This window comes from Amblyomma maculatum, chromosome 6 (assembly GCF_055883805.1).
Source record: "Amblyomma maculatum isolate TAMU_Amacu chromosome 6, ASM5588380v1, whole genome shotgun sequence".
NCBI classification, from domain to species: domain Eukaryota; kingdom Metazoa; phylum Arthropoda; class Arachnida; order Ixodida; family Ixodidae; genus Amblyomma; species Amblyomma maculatum.
Window position 1 is genome coordinate 155,854,048 of NC_139349.1, and position 19,330 is coordinate 155,873,377.

Here is a 19,330-nt window from a genome sequence, read left to right on the forward strand (position 1 = left end):
TCCAATTCGTCTCTCTCTATCAGGCACCCCAATAAAAGAAAGTTCGAGCCTGAAAATTCTGGGCTTAACAATTCACCAATCAGGATCAGTGACTGCTTGGCTCTCTCAGGCAAAAAAGCAAGCACTTCAAACTATAAGTTTAATAAGAAGAATTGCACCTAAAACGGGTGGCGCTGGCTTGTCTGTTGCACGCCAGTTAGTGAGGGCGGTTCTGCAGCCCCGTATTGTTTATCAGGCCCAGTTCCAGCATCTTACAAGGGCACAATGGGATCGCCTTGAAACCGTAAATCGAGAAGCTATGAGGACCATAACATGCCTCCCACGAATCACACCGGTCGTAGCGTTACAGGAAAATGCGCAGCTCAACACCATCGATGAACTGGTGCAGCAGCGTCGTGATGCTCGCAGACTCAAGGCCACTTTTTCACATTCCACGCAAGCAGAGGGCGTATGCAACGTCACACATTATTCTTCAGCCACCTGCGCAAGTTCTCCCTCCCTGGAAATTTATACAGTTAGGAGACAACAAGCCAACTGACATCCGCAGACCGACGTCTGCCAACTCTGCATCGTTGCTACGCCAGAGATTTGAAGAGCAAGATACTAACCTGCCTCAAGATTCCATAGTAGTGTACGTAGATGGAAGCCTGCAAGGCTGTGAAGCCAAAACGGCAATCTACTGTCCACGGAGACCTAGCCTGAATCAGACAACTACGTTTCAGCTTTCGGAACCATTTACATCTTTCTGCGCTGAGCTTGTGGCAGTTCAGGAGGCACTCTGCTCCGTGACTTCTATAACCATGCTCCCTACAGCCCACGTTGTCATCCGCACTGACGCACTTCAAGCAGTACGTCTGCTCCGACGTGTCAGCCGCTGCCCTAAAATTTGCCAGGACATCCACCAGCTTGCGGCGCGCATCCCACAATCAATACGCATTGAGTGGGTCCCACGGGATCTGCTGCCTTCCCAAAGTCAAGCTGATTTTGCAACCCGCTAGTGAACCAAGACGCATCAATCCCACGGCTTCTCGAAGTCGACGACGCTGCCCTCCTTTTGTCAAGAAAGGAGCACCTCCGGCGCCGCACACGTGCACTTATCCCTCCGTGTGCGATATCCCTTCCCCGCGGTCTCACCCGTGCAGAGGAGGTTGCGCTTAGGAGGATCCGGGTCGGTGTTGCCCTTACACCAGCTGTAACTAGGACGTGGTCATACTTCCAACACTTATATCCTCGCCCAGGATGCCCGATCTGTAACAACGAAGATGTCGAGGCCGACATCCACCACTTGCTGTGGGACTGCCCAGCACTCAAGCCAACACGAATCCGGCACCTGAGCATAGCTGGCCTTTCAGCAACCAATCCTGCCTCATACGTCACTTAGACGCAGAGACCTCATCATCGCTCACTTCTGGACTTCATAAAATCAGCCAACCTTTTTCCATTCATTTAATCATTTCATCATCCTTCATCTCATAACCTACTGATGCCCTGAGGCAATAAATATCGACTAAAAACAAAAAACTCTTCCCACCCCGTGCAAAGGGCTGGGGAAGGCTAACGAGCGGGTGCTCCTGCGCCTGTTCACCAATACAATGTTGTGCCCGGCTATTCTAAAACATTTTGATCCGCAATTCGACGGGCTGTGCTCGCACTGTGGGGAGTATCTGACACCTACCACATGGTGTGGGCCTGCCAGAAAAACCCATCTTTGCCCCCTACCCCAACTCCACCCGAGAGAACTGGGAGGCGACCCTGTCCGACTGCTGCACCCTAGAGGCCCAAAAGGTCTTCACGCAGCGCGCCCGGGCTGCGGCAAACGCCAATGGAGTGCCTGTCTAGGCATCCCACCTACTGTATATACCTATATGTATTATAATAAATGTTTTCACCACCACCACCACCAGGCTGCTGGGTGCTGTCTGAAGCTTCTGGGCGTGAACGCAACGTCCGTGATGGACGAGGAGGCAGCTGCTGGTGAACATTGGTATATTTCAGAAGTTCCACACAAGCGCACCAGCTCTTCTGGCGGGCAGAACGCAACTCTCCTGGCGGATTGAAATTGCTTCTAAAGGCTTGCAAGAACGAGATTCTACAGTTAGACTGCCAATTAATGGCCATATTCTAGTCATCGGTGAGAATACAGCCAAGCTTGTACAGGATGTCGCCCACTGCGATCTGCTGAGCTTGATTGTGTGCCGTCGATTGGAGGAATACAGCCTATTGAAGGTCGTCTTCAAGGGTGTCTCATCCTTCTTGCGCATGAGTGGTCGCTCCACCTTTCTGCGCGCTGGCAAATGTTCTTGAGCTCTAAATCGGGGGCTGGATAATGGTCAGGTAAATTAACCGCCATAATTTCAGCTATCTTACTAGAAATCATTTTGTCAATAACAACACCACAAACACATCCCAGGTGCTCGCTCTAGGTGTCTTAATTGACAACATGGGTCATTTTAGAGCCACGCTTACGGAAGTCAGCAACAAGCATAAAGATTGGATAGCGGTCACTTCCCATGTGGTCGGGTCTGTCGACCGCTTCACCCCGACGTCAGGTGAATGTGGAATCACATTGATAGCTGTAGCTTAGGCTAGAGGTCAAAGAATGTGGGGCGTGCATCATTGGCAATCATCATCATCGTCAGCCTGATTATACCCACTGCAGGGCGAAGGCCTCTCCCATATTTCTCCACTTAACCCGGTTCTGTGCTAGCTGCATCCACTTGACCCCTGCGAACTTCTTAATCTCATCCGCCCACCTAACTTTCTGCCGCCCCCTGCTACGCTTTCCTTCCCTTGGAATCCAGTTTGTTACCCTCAACGACCATCGGTTATCCTCTCTTCGCACTACATGTCCTGCCCATGTCCATTACAATATACAATACAATACACATGTAATTGGCAATACACAGGTCCAAATTGTCAATGATGTTTACATGTTTGAGTTCGCGAGAATCAGTGTTCCTCTAGCCCCAAACAGAACGATTGGCGCTGAAATCACTACAGAATATCATACGGGCCGGTAAGCGGTCACAAGGTTAAAGTAGAAGCAAATGCAATGCCACCGTTTCCCTCGGACGCACGTACACTGATGCCACAGAAATAGTTCTAAAGCCGAGCTGTATCCTCACATCTGCTACCTCGATGTCATCCGTGAACAGATCGCTGACATATCGAGAAACATATGGAATTTCCCGGGGGATATGAAGTGCGCCACGTTCTGCAGAAAAGACTTAATGCAGCAGTTTTTACGAGCGACAAATCCAGTAAAGATATCACGCTAGGCAGGCCAGCTTCAGAGAGAACAACTACTGGAAAGCCAGTTTCTTTCAGGAATAATTTCAGTTAAGATGGTAGGCCCAACAGCCTATCGCAGTCCCATCGCATTATAAATGGCACTTTTTGGTTGTTTTAGTTTTCTGAGGTTGAAAACAAACCAACCATATTACGGGGAACGAAAATGCACGGGGAATGCGGTAATGATGGGCTCAAATGAAAGCTTCAGCTGCTGGAAATTCTTCAGGATGCCGCGCGGAATCGCTGAAATATGTGAATGCTCAACTTGAAAGAGAACGTGCAGGTCCTAAATACATTAATTTTTGAGCTCCTTGTTTTCTGTAAAGCACTGACACACCACGTCGATAATCGGTTCAGACTGGGAGAGACTCGTGGCCACCGTATCTGATTTTCTCGTCTCTTGTGAAGTATGAGTGGGTCCTCCTTGCGGTCGAATCTGGTTTTGATTTGGTCGTTCAGGAATATGGACAGATTTTACTGACGTCGCTTGACCAAACGACGAGAACGCAGGTGACCTTGGAGTCTTGCTAGATTCAGGTCTTTTATGCACACTGCTTACGGGCAGAGTGCAATCATCCGACTCCAACGCAGGGAACTCTTCACTTCCAGGCTTAGGCTTCTATATCGGTAGTTTTGGGCCCAGAAATGAAGGACATTTGGCGGTGAAGGGCACTCACACGGAAAAGGCAGCCAGAGAAATTCTCTGGATGGTCACGACCTCAGTTGGCACAGGCAAAGTCAGCTTTGCAGGTTTAAAATCATGGGCGCCACCGCACCGCTTGCGGTGTTGATCCTTGGTGCAAACTTTGGCTGCGTGCCCGAACCGTTGCCATCTAAAGCCCCGGGGAGGAGTTTAGGTGAACTCGGCGACTGCATGTTTAGTGAACCCTAGGTCAATAATTTTGGGCGTTCTATGTTGGGAGTGAATACCAGCACAACGGAGTTCGTAGGTTTCACCTTCCGCTCGTTTTCTTCACTCTACACCCGATTCACCAGTCGACTCATGAGAAAAACCCCTTGCAGCTTCAAGTAATCAAGTAGGCCTCTTTCTGAATACCACTTTGGTACGCCCTTAAAATATAACGCATGTGTTCTTCGTGTAGGAGTGTGGCAATGTTGCCTGAACCTTGATAGCACAAATCTGCGAGCACTCGAGAAGGCTGTCCACCTGCTCTTTTATTGAAATATCCAGATTAAGAGCTCCTTGCATTTTGAATCAACTGCAAATGGGAGGTGATTCGAGCAGTGATAGAATGGCCGCAAAGAGCATAACAGGGCTTCGATCTCTTAAGTCTATCCCTTTCTTTGTTGGCATAACTATCACTGGTATCCCGACCGTTCTTTGTTTTCGATGACTCACTGGTTTCAAGCCTTCGCTGCCCACGTCGGCCATGCCAGCCACTAACTCGTACAAATCCAAAATCGTTGAATTATCTCCACTGAGTGATGATGAATTCCTGGATAGGTGTCCGCACGTCTCCTTGTTCTGGACGTTCCACGGCCTGTGAAGCCATGACCGCCTCTTCCACACTTGCTTCCCTCGGTTGCTGCGGTCCCGTCCAAACTACCCGGGCCAGAGCAGTAGTACCCTTCACATAGGAACAGTACCACTTTGAAGATGTGGCCGTCTTAGAAGAATATAAATAAAACGCGGTAAAGAAACAGAGCTAAGGCGAGAGCGAATCGAACAACGCCTTTTCACTCTCCTTCCTTACAGGACAAGCAGGCGCTGTCCATGTAATTGGTTAGCCGGTTTGCTTTGTTAAGATCACGCGTTTAACCTCCCTTTGCAAGCGTGTGGATTTTAGGCTTTCGCTGTTTTTTTGGTAGGGTCTGTTATTTGGTTGTTGAATTTTTGATTATTTATTTAAAGTTACTGGAAATAAAAAAAAATCAGTTGTTATACAGCTCTCGTGCCGTCTCTTGCTTCTTCCAATTAATGTCCTTTACAACTCGCCCAGTTTTCTATCGTCGTTCCCGCAAGCCTCAGCGCCAGATTTCTCATCGCGGTATCGGTGCCCGAAGGGGTCACCCCCGGTGGAAAGAAAGCACCGCGGTCTTCCCTCCTCTCCATACTAGCCACCCTAAGCTCGTTGACAGTGAGAGCTAGTCCGATTAATGGTATTCAATCATCGCCTATCACCCTGAAGATTAAATAAACACCTTACACGTAGTGGAAGGGTTTCGATCCGCATCCTATTTCTCGTAAAGGTTCTCACCCTGGAACTTCGAAGCCGCACGTTACGCTTTTTGATCACTATGCATGAAACTACATGGCGTTGGTGCCTGGCGCCGCCATGAAGCCTGAGCCCCCCTATCGAAGCTGTCATCCGTACCGTGGCGAAAGGTTCAAAGGTGTAGGAAAAAAACGATAAACGGCGGCGGTCGAGGTCGTGGTCAAGCCTCGGCCGACGGGCTCCTCGTCTATCTACCAGGCGAGGGACTCCGGGACCTTCCTCTGCATATGAGTGTGAAACAGAGGCGACTGATTAGGAACCCTGAGCCGTTACATGCCGTATGAACAAACCGTCTAAAAACATGATCGGCCTCTGAAAAGGGGCCGCACCGATGCTAAGCAGTTCATGTCACAAAATCTGTAGCATTTGCAAACTTTTTCATTGTTAATTCTTCGACAGACCAACCAGTAGCAAACCTGTCCGCTTTCACCATCGCCACAGGCATTAAAAACTGTGTCAGCCAAAGCTACGAAGCGAATGAACAGAGAAATGATGACCTTTTCGTAGAAATAACGACAAAAGAACAGACCAGTAAACGTCAATCTCTGCAAACGCTTGGAGAAATGGGCGTGCAAGTGACTCCTCACCGCGCCTTAAACTACAACAAAGGCGTCATCTCTAAGGTGCAGCTACTACAGAGCACTGGTGCAGAGCTAGAAGAACTTGCTGAACAGGGTATAATTGCAGGACGCCGAATCCCCATCAGGAGAAATAATATAGAGGTAAAGTCAAAGCATATATTTATAACCGTTAACAGCACTGCTCTACTGGAATCGATTCATGCTGCTCACCTAAATCTTAAAGTCCGCCCTTACATTCCAAACCCCAGGAGGTGTTTCAAGTGGCAGCGCTTCGGACACAGCTCTTTGGCTCGCCGGGGCAAACCCACGTTTGTCACGTGCGGTAAGAACAAACACACCGAAGAAATACCTGAGCGCACAGCAAAATTTGTCAACTGCAGTGGTCCATCTGGCACGTACTCCATGTCATCCCCCTCTCCCCCTCTGAGAAATCGAGAAAGACATAATCACCTTGAAAACCATCGAGAACGTATTACACACCGAGGCACGAAAACAACTCGCCTTGCAACAGAAGGGTACATATTTTGAAGTGGTGACGCGGAGGAGGCCACCACTTTCAGTTTTTGTCGGCATACAGGTCGACTGCTGGACCTGATGTCGACATCCAAGTCTCTACAATCTTCACTGAGGCCCGCGGTACAGCTCAAAGGCTCAGAACATTTGCAAGCTGAGCACGTCATCAATGCCGGAGGCCTGCAATTGCCGCCTTTGGGGTCGACCTCTCCTGCGGCAGGCAACCAAAATGGCCCTACTGAACTGGACCTGTCCCTCAACCTGCAAATAAAGCAGCTACTGAGCCAGTAGACTCCGCCATTGTAGCGGAGCCTGGTGGAGCCGCGCCACCGAGAAAAGTGCATGCGAAGGCCACAAGCCATCGCGAACGAGCAGCATCATGTCAGCAAGATTCTGCCGGCATCCAAAACTAACACACCCGAGGAATCTTCTCGAAAGTCCAGCGCCACCAGAGTGGCAATAGGCTAATTTCCTAGTTTGTCGCTCCCACAGCGGTGGCGAGACAAACTTGAAAAGAAGGGGAAGCCACGAATAACTTCACCCGAGAATACATAGCTTCTGTCATTCCTCAGCTAATTACAATTGCTTGTAATTAACTGTAATCAATGTAACTGCAGAGGACGCTTACATAGAAATTAGACTGAAATTACAGATCTACTAAAATAATGTCACCCACGGCTCTGTGCCTTCAAGGAACAAACCTTAAGCCACAACACACAAACATCTTTAAAAATACAACTTTCCGAAAAGATAAGAGTTCAAGCGAGCAGACTACCAGGAGGTGTCGCCATAATAATACAGTGTGGCGTCCCTGCCACAGGGCTACAATTAAAAACAAACTTTGAAGCAGTAGCTGTGCACATGATGAGCCATAAAACAATACCAGTCTGTTCTGGATACCTACCTCCACACCTCGCAGTTACAGTCCACGATTTTGAAGATCTTATCCGACAAATAACAGAGTCATATGTGATAGTGGGGGATTTTAACGCTCACGCCTCCTTTTGGGGGAGTGAACGCACAGATGACTTAGGGCAAATTTTAGAAAATTTCATACTTTCTAATCATATATGCCTCATAAATATTGGAATGCCCATGTACTCTTGCCCTAGCACAGGGAAGATGAGTTGCATAGGTTAAGCTTTTACGGCATCACTTTTTGCAATAATTATTGGGAGGTCTTAGATGACCCTCCACGAAGGGATCACCTTCCCACTGTTTTAAAGCTCTCATCCTCTATACCAATTATATTGACAAGACCACGGCGATGGAAAGCACACCCCGCTGATTGGTCGCTTTTTAAAATAAATACCACATTAAAAAAAAGAATACAATGAAGAACTTGACAGATGAAATAAATCATACATTTACTCAATGCATTCTATCAGCAGTTGCACTATCGATTCCGAAAATATTAGGACTAGCACAAAGGGAGCAAAAAATATGGTGGACAAGCGGATGCAAAATAGAAAAAAAAACTGCAGAATAAAACATGGAGTGCTCTTCGTAGATACCCCACAGCAGATAATTTATTAGGTCTAGGGCTATGACACGGCACGTACGAAGAAATGCCGAAAAACATCCTGGCAGAAATATGTTTAATCCATAAATAGTATATTGATATCGATGATATGGAAGAAGTTAATAAATTCACTAAACATAACACCACTCTTGCACTTCCAATGTCGACACCACCTTGTGCACACACAACACTTGAAGAATAGACTAACATACTGAGCTAACACTTTTTCATATTATTTAGCTCGTCTAATTACATTCCATAAATATAAAACAACAGCTGAACAATAAAAGCTTCCTCTTGGAACAGGCATGAACCAGGACTATAATCAACTTATTACACTACACGGACTAAATAGATTATTATCATTAGGAAAAAAAGACAGCACCAGGTCCAGAACATGCACATTCATTACGACATGCTAGTGCACCTCTCTGAAGCGGCTGGTGAGGCAGTGTTGAAGCTCTTTAATAGGATAACTGGATAGTTACCTGAAACGGGGAAAGAAACCTTTATAATACCCCTCCTTAAACTCGGCAAATCATTAGCAAGTCTTACCAGTTAGCGACCAATAGCAGATACGAGCTGTCTAGCTAAGTCATTCGAAAGCATTTTAAATATCAGTCCGACCTTTTTACTAGAGTCACGTCAACATTTAGACTTTCATCAATGCTGATTTTAAAAAGCATGTTCAACCACCGACCATTAACGCAGCCATTAACGAGCCGTAGCCCTCCACTACGGTTCCCCTTTCTCTCTTCCCCTTTCACTCCCCGTTCCTCCCTTCCCTTATAGCGCAGTTCAGGTGTCCACAGAGCAAGTGTGACAGATACTGCGCCTTTCCCTTTCTGTGAACCAATTATTATTATTAAAGGGGTGCCGCGATCAGTGCTATTCAAACTATCTACTCGCGAGCGTTTACGCGTGCTGCGTCATATTCAAAGCCTCTCCCGCTTTTTAATTTTCCGCAGCTGCTAGCATAGTATAGGAATTTGGACAATATTGTTGCGAAGTGAGCGGCCAACCTCGGCACTGCTACAAGAAACAAGTTGTCAGAGAGTGAGTTGGCGACAGCTGTTCGCAGGCGACAACGGCAGGTTTCCGAATATTTCGCGTTGGCGCGGCGTGACAGGATCGCCAAAACGACGCAAACATGTTCACGGATGCAGTAGACTATAGCGAACTAGATACAGTTGGCCAACTCTTTCCGGGTTCATACCGAAACCTACACATACTAAACAAAATGCACCCTACCATATACGCTGACAGATGTCCGTGGTGCTATGAAAAACCAACACTATATCACATCACATGGGCATGTCAAAACATAGATGTGGTCCCCAAAATTCGAAACCCGAGTGCGGAGCAATGGGAGACTCTGCTGTCCAGCGACCGCTGCGAAGACCAGCAAGGTCTGGTACAGCGAGCCCAACGGGCGGCAGCAGCCAGCGGAGCCCTGGACTGAGGGCAACCGACCATTGTAAAAAAGTGGACGAAGTCGACGGAGAAGACTCTTGTGGATACAACAAGCAGACATCTCTGAAGACGTCCAAAAACCGCCAAATAATATAGGACTAAATAAAGTTTTTCCTCCTCCTCCTCCTCCTCCGCAGTACGACTGCGCCATGAGAGTATATGGCGGAGTCGCACTGCAAACAGAGCAGACGACGCACCTGCTCCTTGACGCCAAGAGTTTTTGGCCCAGGTGACACTTCAATGTTATGTCTTCTGTTTCTTGACATCGAGTAAAAACCTGGCAACTACGAACCGAAACCGAAACTGCTGTATACTAATAATACGATAATAAATTATTTAACACGATTTTGGGCTTCGAACACCGTGCTATATGTTTACAGAATCACTACGCACTATTAACAACGCGAAATCACAGCATAAAAATTGAATGTCCCTACCCCTTTAGGCAAATCAATATTGTCCTTGATTTTCTTAGCTCTTATACGACCTGGCACAATATCTTTACTCCTAGTCTCCATGTTTAGAACAACAGTATTCTTCACTTGTATTAATTTATTTGTGCTTAGAACTTAAAAAAAAGTAATTCAGGGTTAGCAGCTCGATAACTTTCAATGTCACTGGTGCTGACAAAGTAAGATTATTGCTGTTCTGACCATAGATTGCGAAAATTGATTAATATTGCTGACAATATCTGTTGACAGGTAATCAGGCATAGTTTCTTTTCTTTCAGCTATTCCAGTAACCTTTCCTGAACTTTTCCACATTTGGTAGTATCCTTTTTTGATTATTAAAAGAGTGAATGATAAACTCGTTGATATTTTAAACAGTTATGTTTCATTGCATTTGTACCGAAGCTGTCTTGAATAGTAGGTGTTTATTGCTCTTTGTGAATTTCTTTAAGTGTGGATACTTTTTGTTTTTAACCTGCGAGCATGCCATCAGTAATATGAGGACACGCGACACGCGAATAGGTGCAGGGTGAATACTTCCGACTACACTTGGCCATTACAATCGAGATATACTCCAAGACAAGTTTTTGTGGCTACGCACCCAAAGCTACCGAGCCAAATGCATCAGCTCAGTGCGCAGCAGGATATAGTCCCCTGAAAAATTATGCTAATCGTTCTCCGTAATATTATATCATTACGGAAAGGCCTATGTTGCCATTACACCACGATTGTACTATATGATAGGTCATTACAACTTTAGTGTAGTGCATTTTAAGATATGTACACCACACAGTTGAGGACAACTCACAGGGCTATGGAACGAAAAATGGTAGGGGTAACATTAAGAGATAGGAAGCGTGCAGAGTGAGTCAGAGAAATAACTCGTTGCTGACACTCTAGTGGAAATTAAGAAGAAGAAATGGACATGGGCAGGACATGTAGTGCGAAGAGAGGATAACCGATGGTCGCTGAGGGTAACAAACTGGATTCGAAGGGAAGGAAAGCGTAGCAGGGGACGGCAGAAAGTTAGAGGGGTGGATGCGGTTAAGAAGTTCGCAAGGGTCAAGTGGATGCAGCTAGCACAGAACAGGGTTAATTACAGAGATATGGGAGAGGCCTTCGCCCTGCAGTGGGTGTAGTCAGGCTGATGATGATGATGATGATGATGATGATGATGATGATGATGATGATGACACCACACCGTGCAAACGGGATGGCCGCGCCATCGGCCGAGGATCTCCCGAAGAGTGCGTCGGCTGCTGCTGCTGGGTCTACCCGTCGGTTTCAGTGCGCTTTCGTAATGCGCTTGTTTCGCCAACGTATGCAGCTCGTGATATTCATCAACTGCAAATATACGTTTGCCTAGATCTCAAGTAGTCTAAAGAAAGACATTTCTGTGACGTTGGAGGCTTGGAAGGCAATATTTCAAGCAAAGAAGGAACTGAAACCTAAACCGTACCTGAGGCCAGATATGCCAGAACTACATCGTTTACTTATGTCGGACCTTTATATAACTGTTGGCGTTAAAGGTTTTGGCGAAACTATTTATTCGTTCACTTAACTGCATGTCTTTTCAATTTTCGCGTGTTTCATTTGAGTACGCTGCCAAGTAGGATATCGTTTTTTTTTAGGTCTTTTCAACGCTTTCACTGCTGGCCAGTGAGAAAGGGAAGTAGCTTTGCTCACTGACCAAAATATGACATGATGTATTTTAGCGCATGCCAGCACCCGAATTTTTAAGGGTGTGCAGTGATAGAAAATTTATCACTCGATTTCCTTTCGTAAACAGACCTGATGAGTATGCACTTCAATGGTTTATTTCAACTTGCCACAGGCTCAGTAATGGCAAATGGGGTCGTCGTGTAAAAAACGTACAAAGCGTAGCATGAACAAAAAACGCAAATCAGCGAAATTGTGTTACCTATAATTTCAGTGCTGGCAAATAAAGATGATTGTCGCTTGCCTCACTGAGATCTGCGTGATTCAATCGTCTATAGTTTGATTAAAAATACCTGATAGGACTCGTCCAGTCCTTTGTCATATGCCACATAACCTACGTGGCAGCCTTTCACATTGGTACAAGGACCCCGCCGGGGTGGCGCAGTTGTTACAACACTCAACTACTGTTCCCAAGGACGCGGGATCGAATCCCGGTCTCGACGGCAGCTTTTCGATGGAGGCGGAAAGCAAGGCGCCCGTGTGCTGTGCGATCTCAGTGCACGTTAAAGAACACCAGGTGGTCGAAATCTCCGTAGCTCTCCACTACGGCGTCTCTCTTAGCCTAAGTCGCTTTGGGACGCTAAGCCCCACAAACCAAACCAAGCCAAACACTGGTACAAGGCGGAGAAGACCAAAATAGACGTAATTATACGCAGGGTATACAAGCTGGCGTTTAAACTCCCAGATTCGACTAGCACCGAGCTCCTGCTACAATTAGAAATCAACAACACGTTGGAAGTACTCGCAAAAGCGCAGCAGATATCGCAGCTAGAAAGGCTGATGACCTCCGCAGCTGGACGACACAGACTCGAGCGGCTTGGCATTGGCTACCACCGTCAACACAGGGAGAAAAAAGTAATCCGGCGGAACGTCAGGGACGGCATCCGGGGCGCATAAGTTCCGAGAAAAGTACACCCGGCGTATAATCAAGGCAAATTCAGGCCATAGCCGCAACCCTGCTGCGCAACTACGGAAAAGCAAGGGAAGTATGCTTCGTGGACGCTGCCGAGTATCAAGACTATCAACGATACGCTGTCGCGGTCATCGACACTGCTGGAGCACTTGTGCACTCCGCCGGCATAAAGTCCTGACACGTTCAAGGGGCCGAAGAATTAGCCGTCGCACTCGCCGTATCGTATCCCGAATGCGGGATCGTTGTCAGCGACTCGCGTACGGCTATAAAAAATTGCGCCCAGAGAAGAATATCCGTGAAAGCCTGCCGATAATCAAGGACTTGAAACTCTCACCGGACAACAAGATCGAGCTAGGTTGGCACCCGGCACATATGGGAAACGTCTCTCCTCTTATCACCATCCTCAACGAAGTCGCTCACTCCTAGCACGAGGTCTCGCGTATACCGTGCCGGAGAGAGTCATGGCGTAGAAGTGAGGAGAGAGGCTTACGAGCTTTAATGACTTAACCAAAGCTTTCTACCTGTTCTTTAAAGCAACCAGTCAAAAGACGAAGGACAAAGAGGAAGAGGAGGCACACACATCGACATTGGTTTGAAGAACATGTACCAACTGACCAAGTTTCAACTCTGTTGCAATGTTTTTCTTCCTACCTGGCCCGCCGGACCTTCCCTCCGCCTAGCAGCAAACTATGTAGAGCTCAGGCAGTCATGTGGAGGCTATTACAAACAAATACTTACCCGAGCGCGCTGCAGTACAAAAATATGTACCCCGAAATATATGACACCAACACATGTAAAGTCTGCCAGACAAACATAGCAACACTTAAGCACTTACTGTGGGAGTGCAAAGCACAATTAAAAGGCGTTAAAGGCCCGGTCACATTAAACCCTGCCGGTCACCAAATAAAGCTATCCCTCCTCCTTTGTAACAGGTACTGTGCTACATTTTGCAATCTATCACCTGGCTATTTTTGTCGCATTCACAGCTTATGCATAAACTAGATTGACATATTTATTGCCTTATTCATTTATGTAGTAAATCTAAAGGGACTCTCAATAGATGGCCAAATGCAGTGGGCTAATTGCAGAATATACAATTCCAGAATTGCAGAATGATGGCTGCAGAATGATGGCTAATTGCAGAATGATGGCTGCGTAAAATAAACTCGAATGGAGGACAGCACAAGTGAGAAGGCCATTCTCACAAATGCGCTCAAGCAAAACTGGGATCCCTTCTGGATAGGCTTGTAGTTTTGAACTTCCGCTGTCAAGCAAGTTAAGGTGAACTCGAGGAAGTCTGCTTTCATTTTAATACCTTTATAAACATAAGCATGCTAAGCATTATCTGTACCAAATGATTTATAACTGCTGAATGTACAACAGAACCAGCCGCCGTTGGCGGACCTTCGCCACCTTTTATTGACGTGCACTAGGATGCTGCTGACCTCCAGAACCAAACAACTACAAGAGGTTGCACTCACGAGGAAACAACCAAGGAAGAACTAAACTTGTAGCTAACAGACAACGTTAAGAGCCGGAGCTTGCTCCCGTTTCTTGAAGAAAATAGCCTACACACAACCCCATCTTATGCTGCATGGGAAATTTTCTAATAAAACAGACTGCAGAAGTAATAAAACAGTTGCATAAAAATATTTTATTATCACATATGCGTAAGCGTCATCTGAAGGTAGTTTATTCACAAAATACTAAAAAGAGCAAGAACTATGACACATAATCAGAGTGAAATACAAAATGAGGTCAAATACAAAATGAGAGAGCACAACGGCCGACTGCAACTCTGCACGCACTGCACGCACTGCACTGCGAGGAGTTAGGCACCACAGAAGAGCCTCGGCACAAAATGGCGGCGGAGGTGCTATGTTGCCAGACGCCACTACAGTGGTATCCAGAATGGCGGCGATATCAAGAAAGCGCCGAAATCTCCCGAAGGTAATATACCGCTCTGAACATAACCAAGCATAGCAAATATCTCGCTTGCATAGTCGGGCCTGGTCGAGCTAAGCCGTAGTCATTTTTATTGCACTCATCGCGCTGCGGCACATTTATCCTACTTCGTCCTTGTCGGGCGCCGTGCTGTGGCTTTCGAACAGAGCGTGGCGCGAGCGGCGCTACAGGGCCGTGTCGCACGTGGTGCGGAGCGGAAGAGCCAGATCACACGACCTACGGGCAGCACTCATGACTTCTGCACAGGTATCCAGCCGCTTGCAAGCTCTGTATCAGCGAGCCCATCGGTAGGTGGCTGACACATTTCACTTCTAAAGTTCCATGCTTTAGGATCGGTGGAACGAAAAGCTGGACGAGTTCGAGAACGTCGACAGTGCCAAGATGGTGTCTCTTGGCTGGCTCGGGCAAAAGGCTCAAGGACGAGCAAAAGGATCCACTACGTATGTGCCTCTGCGGAAAGGTTGACTCGGTTTTCTACGAGCACTGGGGTCTTCGTTTTCAAGCTTCTGCTAGAGAACAACGCCCAGCGATTACTGTCGTTTCGACCCGAGTTTGGGCTTCATGGCACAGACCTGGAGTTTGTGTCCAACTATAAACCAATCCAGGTAGGAGTACACAACACGTTTGGCTACATCAAGCAAGACGGAGAATCTGAAGGTGCTTCGCGACAACCACTACTTGCTCAGCCCATTGGTGTTGTTCTGGGTCCAGTTGACCGCGGGTCCACACTGCACCAGAATGGCCGCCATTCAGCTTCACCTCCGACATCACCTCTTGAGTCGAAACTTCTGTCGAAGTGCTTGAGCTCTGCGAACAGAGTAGGGCTGTTATCAACCAGCCTCGCAGACGTTAGTCATTACGATAAACGGTCGAGAGGAGTTGCTGAAATCTTTCACCATAGCTCGGACATTGGGGCTCTCCAAGACTGTCCGGCGCCTGTTCCGCCGAGAGGTCTGCTTGATTTCCTGTCCGAGTACCTAGCTGGCACTGGCGTAGAGTTGTACCCACTCAAGGCGCAAGTAAAGCGGCCAAATATGATTTACAATTGCAAGTTCGGTGGCATGGACGGACAGTTGACAGAGCCTTCTAGCGTAGCAGGGAATATGCAGAACAACATAGACGGTTCTACCAATACCCACCGCATCCATATCTTCGACCAGGAGAGGCAGTTCAAGTTCCAGTGTGTTGAGTACGGGAAGCGTAATGGGCTGCTACTTTACTTCAACCGGGTGGCTGCGGTGCGCCGTATAGGCGACCGTGTGGTGACAGAGCGCTCGCTGGCACAGCAAACGCAGTTACGCAATCGCACTGGCACTTCGTGCGCAAGCTCGACGCAGTAATCCATCAGCGCCCCCTAGGTGTGGCCGTTGACCCCAAGGCCATGTGGTGATCGTCGAGTGCAAGGTGATGCGGGTAATCATCTTCGACCAGAGCGGCAACATACTGCAGGCGTTTGACTGCTTCAAGCATCTGCAGTTCCCCAGCGGCATGAAGGTGAATGACTGACGGGAGATCTTCAACACGGCAAAAGGGGGCCCTGCGTCAAGATGTTCAATTACAACGGCGTGTTCCTGAAGTAGATTGGATTTAGACTTGATCGCAACAGGAATAGAACAATGGTCAATAATGCTAAGGCCCCAAACATGAACCCAGACGCCCATATCGCTATTAAAATATGATTAACGAAAACTGATGAGTGATTCCATTGGACATATTGATAACATTCTTTAAATTGGACAGCTGCAGCAAACATATACGAGGTTTTCATCGAACGCTTTATAAACTTCTAACAGAGAATTTGACCTCAAACAAAATATTTCAGGAGCACTCAGCTGTGAAATGAAATACTTTACGGCAAAAAATGCTCGAATTAATCACTACTTGAAAAACTTGGCGAATTTGCATGTTTATTTCTATCGGAAAGTTTGAAGCCCGGGATAATGCGTAGGTGTATCAGTTTTTGAAACAAGGGAAAATAACTTATAAAGTTCTGAAGCGCGAGCAAATTCGGTGTTTGTTTTTTTCGCCCAATACCAAAAAGAGCACATTAGAAGCCCGAGAAGTTCGATGCAAACGGGCCCGATTCAAATTGCTTGTTGTTGTGCCATGTGAAGCGCTTTCTTTTGTTGCATTGTTCTTTTCCTTTTTCTTGTACCAAGAGGCGAAACGAAGGAACGTACAGCATGGCTTTAAAATATAGTGAATGCAGTTCTAACTTGGCGTAATTGTTCTTGTCACACGAATAAACGAACCTCGCGTTTCTATAGATAGCCTCTTGCGCACATTATACGTTTATTTTCGGTCTTGTTCTTCAATATCAGTTCTTCAAATATCAGGGTCCAAAAAGTAACGCGCTATTGAGCACATTAAGCAAATCAATATCGTTCTTGATATTGATTCAAGAACGAGATTCAAGATCCAAGTTTCGAACAAGAATAATAATCACTTGCAATCATTCCTTCGTGCTTGTATTATCGATAATAAAAGAATAACTCAGGGTTAGTAGCTCGCAAAGTTCTATGTCACTAGAGCTAATGACGTTATATGTTATTTTGACCGTAGATTCGGAAAAATTAACTAATCTGATTTGCAATATCTACTGGCAGGTAATCAGCAGTGGTTTGTTCTCTTTCAAGCTATTCCAGTAAACTTTCCTAAAGGTTTTCATACTTGGTAGTATCCTTTTCTTGAATAACAAAAATCTGAAATAATATATTGTTTCATATTTTAAATGTTGAACTGTTTTATTTCGGCATTATACTGACGCTGTCCTGCATGAATTGTAGGTGGCTGTAGCAGTTTTTAAATTTTTTGAAGTATGAACCAATCTTTTAAATCGGCGAGCACGCCATCAGCTATATAAGAACACGTGTCATGTTGATAGCTGCAAAGCAAATACTGTTTCGTTCAGTTCAGTTCAGTCATTCAGTCGTGTCCGACTCTTCGAGACCCTATGGACCATATCACGCCACGCTTTCAGGTCTCTCACTATCTTGCTAACACCACACAACTTCATCTGCAGCGCCTCGAGGATGCCATCTAACCATCGCGTTCGCTGCTTACCCCTTCTCCGGTGACCCTCAACCTTTCTCAACATCAAATTTTTATCCAGCGACTCCTCACTTCTCATCAGATGAACAAAGTAGCTGAGCTTTAACTTTAGAATTGGACCCTCCAATGAGCAGTCAGGGTTTATGATCAACATTATCGTCTGATTTGATCTTCTGGCAGTCCAAGGAACTCTCAAGAGTCTCCGCTAGCACCACAATTCAAACGCGTCATTTCTTCCGCGGTCAGCCTTCTTCACAGTCCAACTCTCGCAACCATACATCACAACTGGAAAGACCATAGCACGAGTTATACGGATCTTGGTTGGAAGACTAATGTCTCTGCGTTTTACTAGGCGGTCAAGGCTAGCCATGGCTCTCTTTCCCAGAAGCAGGCGCCTCCTACTTTCATGGCTGCAGTCTTCCTCCGGGGTAATCTTGGAGCTCAAGAAAAGAAAATCTGTCACGGCTTCCACTTCTTGTCCCTTGATGCTCCAGGACTTGATAGGGCGAGCCGCCATGATCGTTGTCTTTTTAATGTTCAGTTTAAGCCCAACCTTCTCACTCTCTTCTTGTACGCGCTTCAGAAATCTATTGAGTTCCACTTCACTTTCTGCCATTAAAGTGGTATCATCCGCATATCTGAGGTTGTTGATACGTTTTCCAGCAATCTTCACTCCAGCTGAAGACTCGTCCAGACCGGCCTTCCTCATGATGCACTCAGCATATAGGTTAAATAGGCAGGGCGACAGTATGCAGCCTTGTCTCACTCCTTCCTAAATCGGAAACCAATCAGTAAGACCATGCCCAGTTCTGACTGTGGCCTCTTGCCCTTCATACAGGTTCCTGAGGAAACAGATGAGGGGAATTGGAACTCCCATCTCTTGGAGAGCTTGCCACAATCTGCTGTGATTTCTGCAGTCAAACGCTTTCGCATAATCAATAAAGCAGAAGTAGATGGGTTTCTGAAACTCTTGCTTTTTCCGTGATCCAGCGAAGGCTGGCAGTCTGGTCTCTAGTTCCTCTGCCCTTGCGAAACCCAGCTTGCACGTCCGGAAACTCGTGATCCAAATACTGCTGCAGCCTACCTTGCAGGATTTTCAACATCACCTTGCTAGCATGCGAAATAAGCGCGATCGTGCGGTAGTTGGAACAATATTTGGCACTGCCTTTCTTTGGAATGGGGATGTAAACTGACCTCCTCCAATCATGTGGCCACTGCAGGGTTGTCCAAATATGCTGACATAATGTATACAGAACGTTAACAGCGTTGTCATGGTTGAGGTTTTGAAGCAACTCAGCTGGAATGCCATCAATTCCGCTAGCTTTGTTCTTAGCAAGGCTGGCTAAGGCCCATTCAACTTCACTCCTCAGGATGCCCGGCTCGAGGTCAGTAATCACAACCGTCTTATGTTGGGTTTGCACATCCGGGTCATTGTACAGTTTTTATGTCTATTCCTGCCACCTCTTCTTTATCTCTGAGGCTTCAGTGAGGTTCCTGCCTCGTTTGTCCTCTATCACGCCCAGCTTAGCACCGAAGCTTCCTTTGATATCTTTGTCTTATACACAGCTCTTGTGTTCCTCAATATGCTGTTATCCTCAACTGCTTGGCACTGTATG

General features: G+C 46.7%; 1 pseudogene; it reads left to right on the forward strand.

Moving 5' to 3' along the window:
- Window positions 1–16,243, forward strand: part of LOC146187117 (protein brain tumor-like) — a 29,168-nt pseudogene extending 12,925 nt beyond the window's left edge.
- The last annotated feature ends 3,087 nt before the right edge of the window (window positions 16,244–19,330 follow it).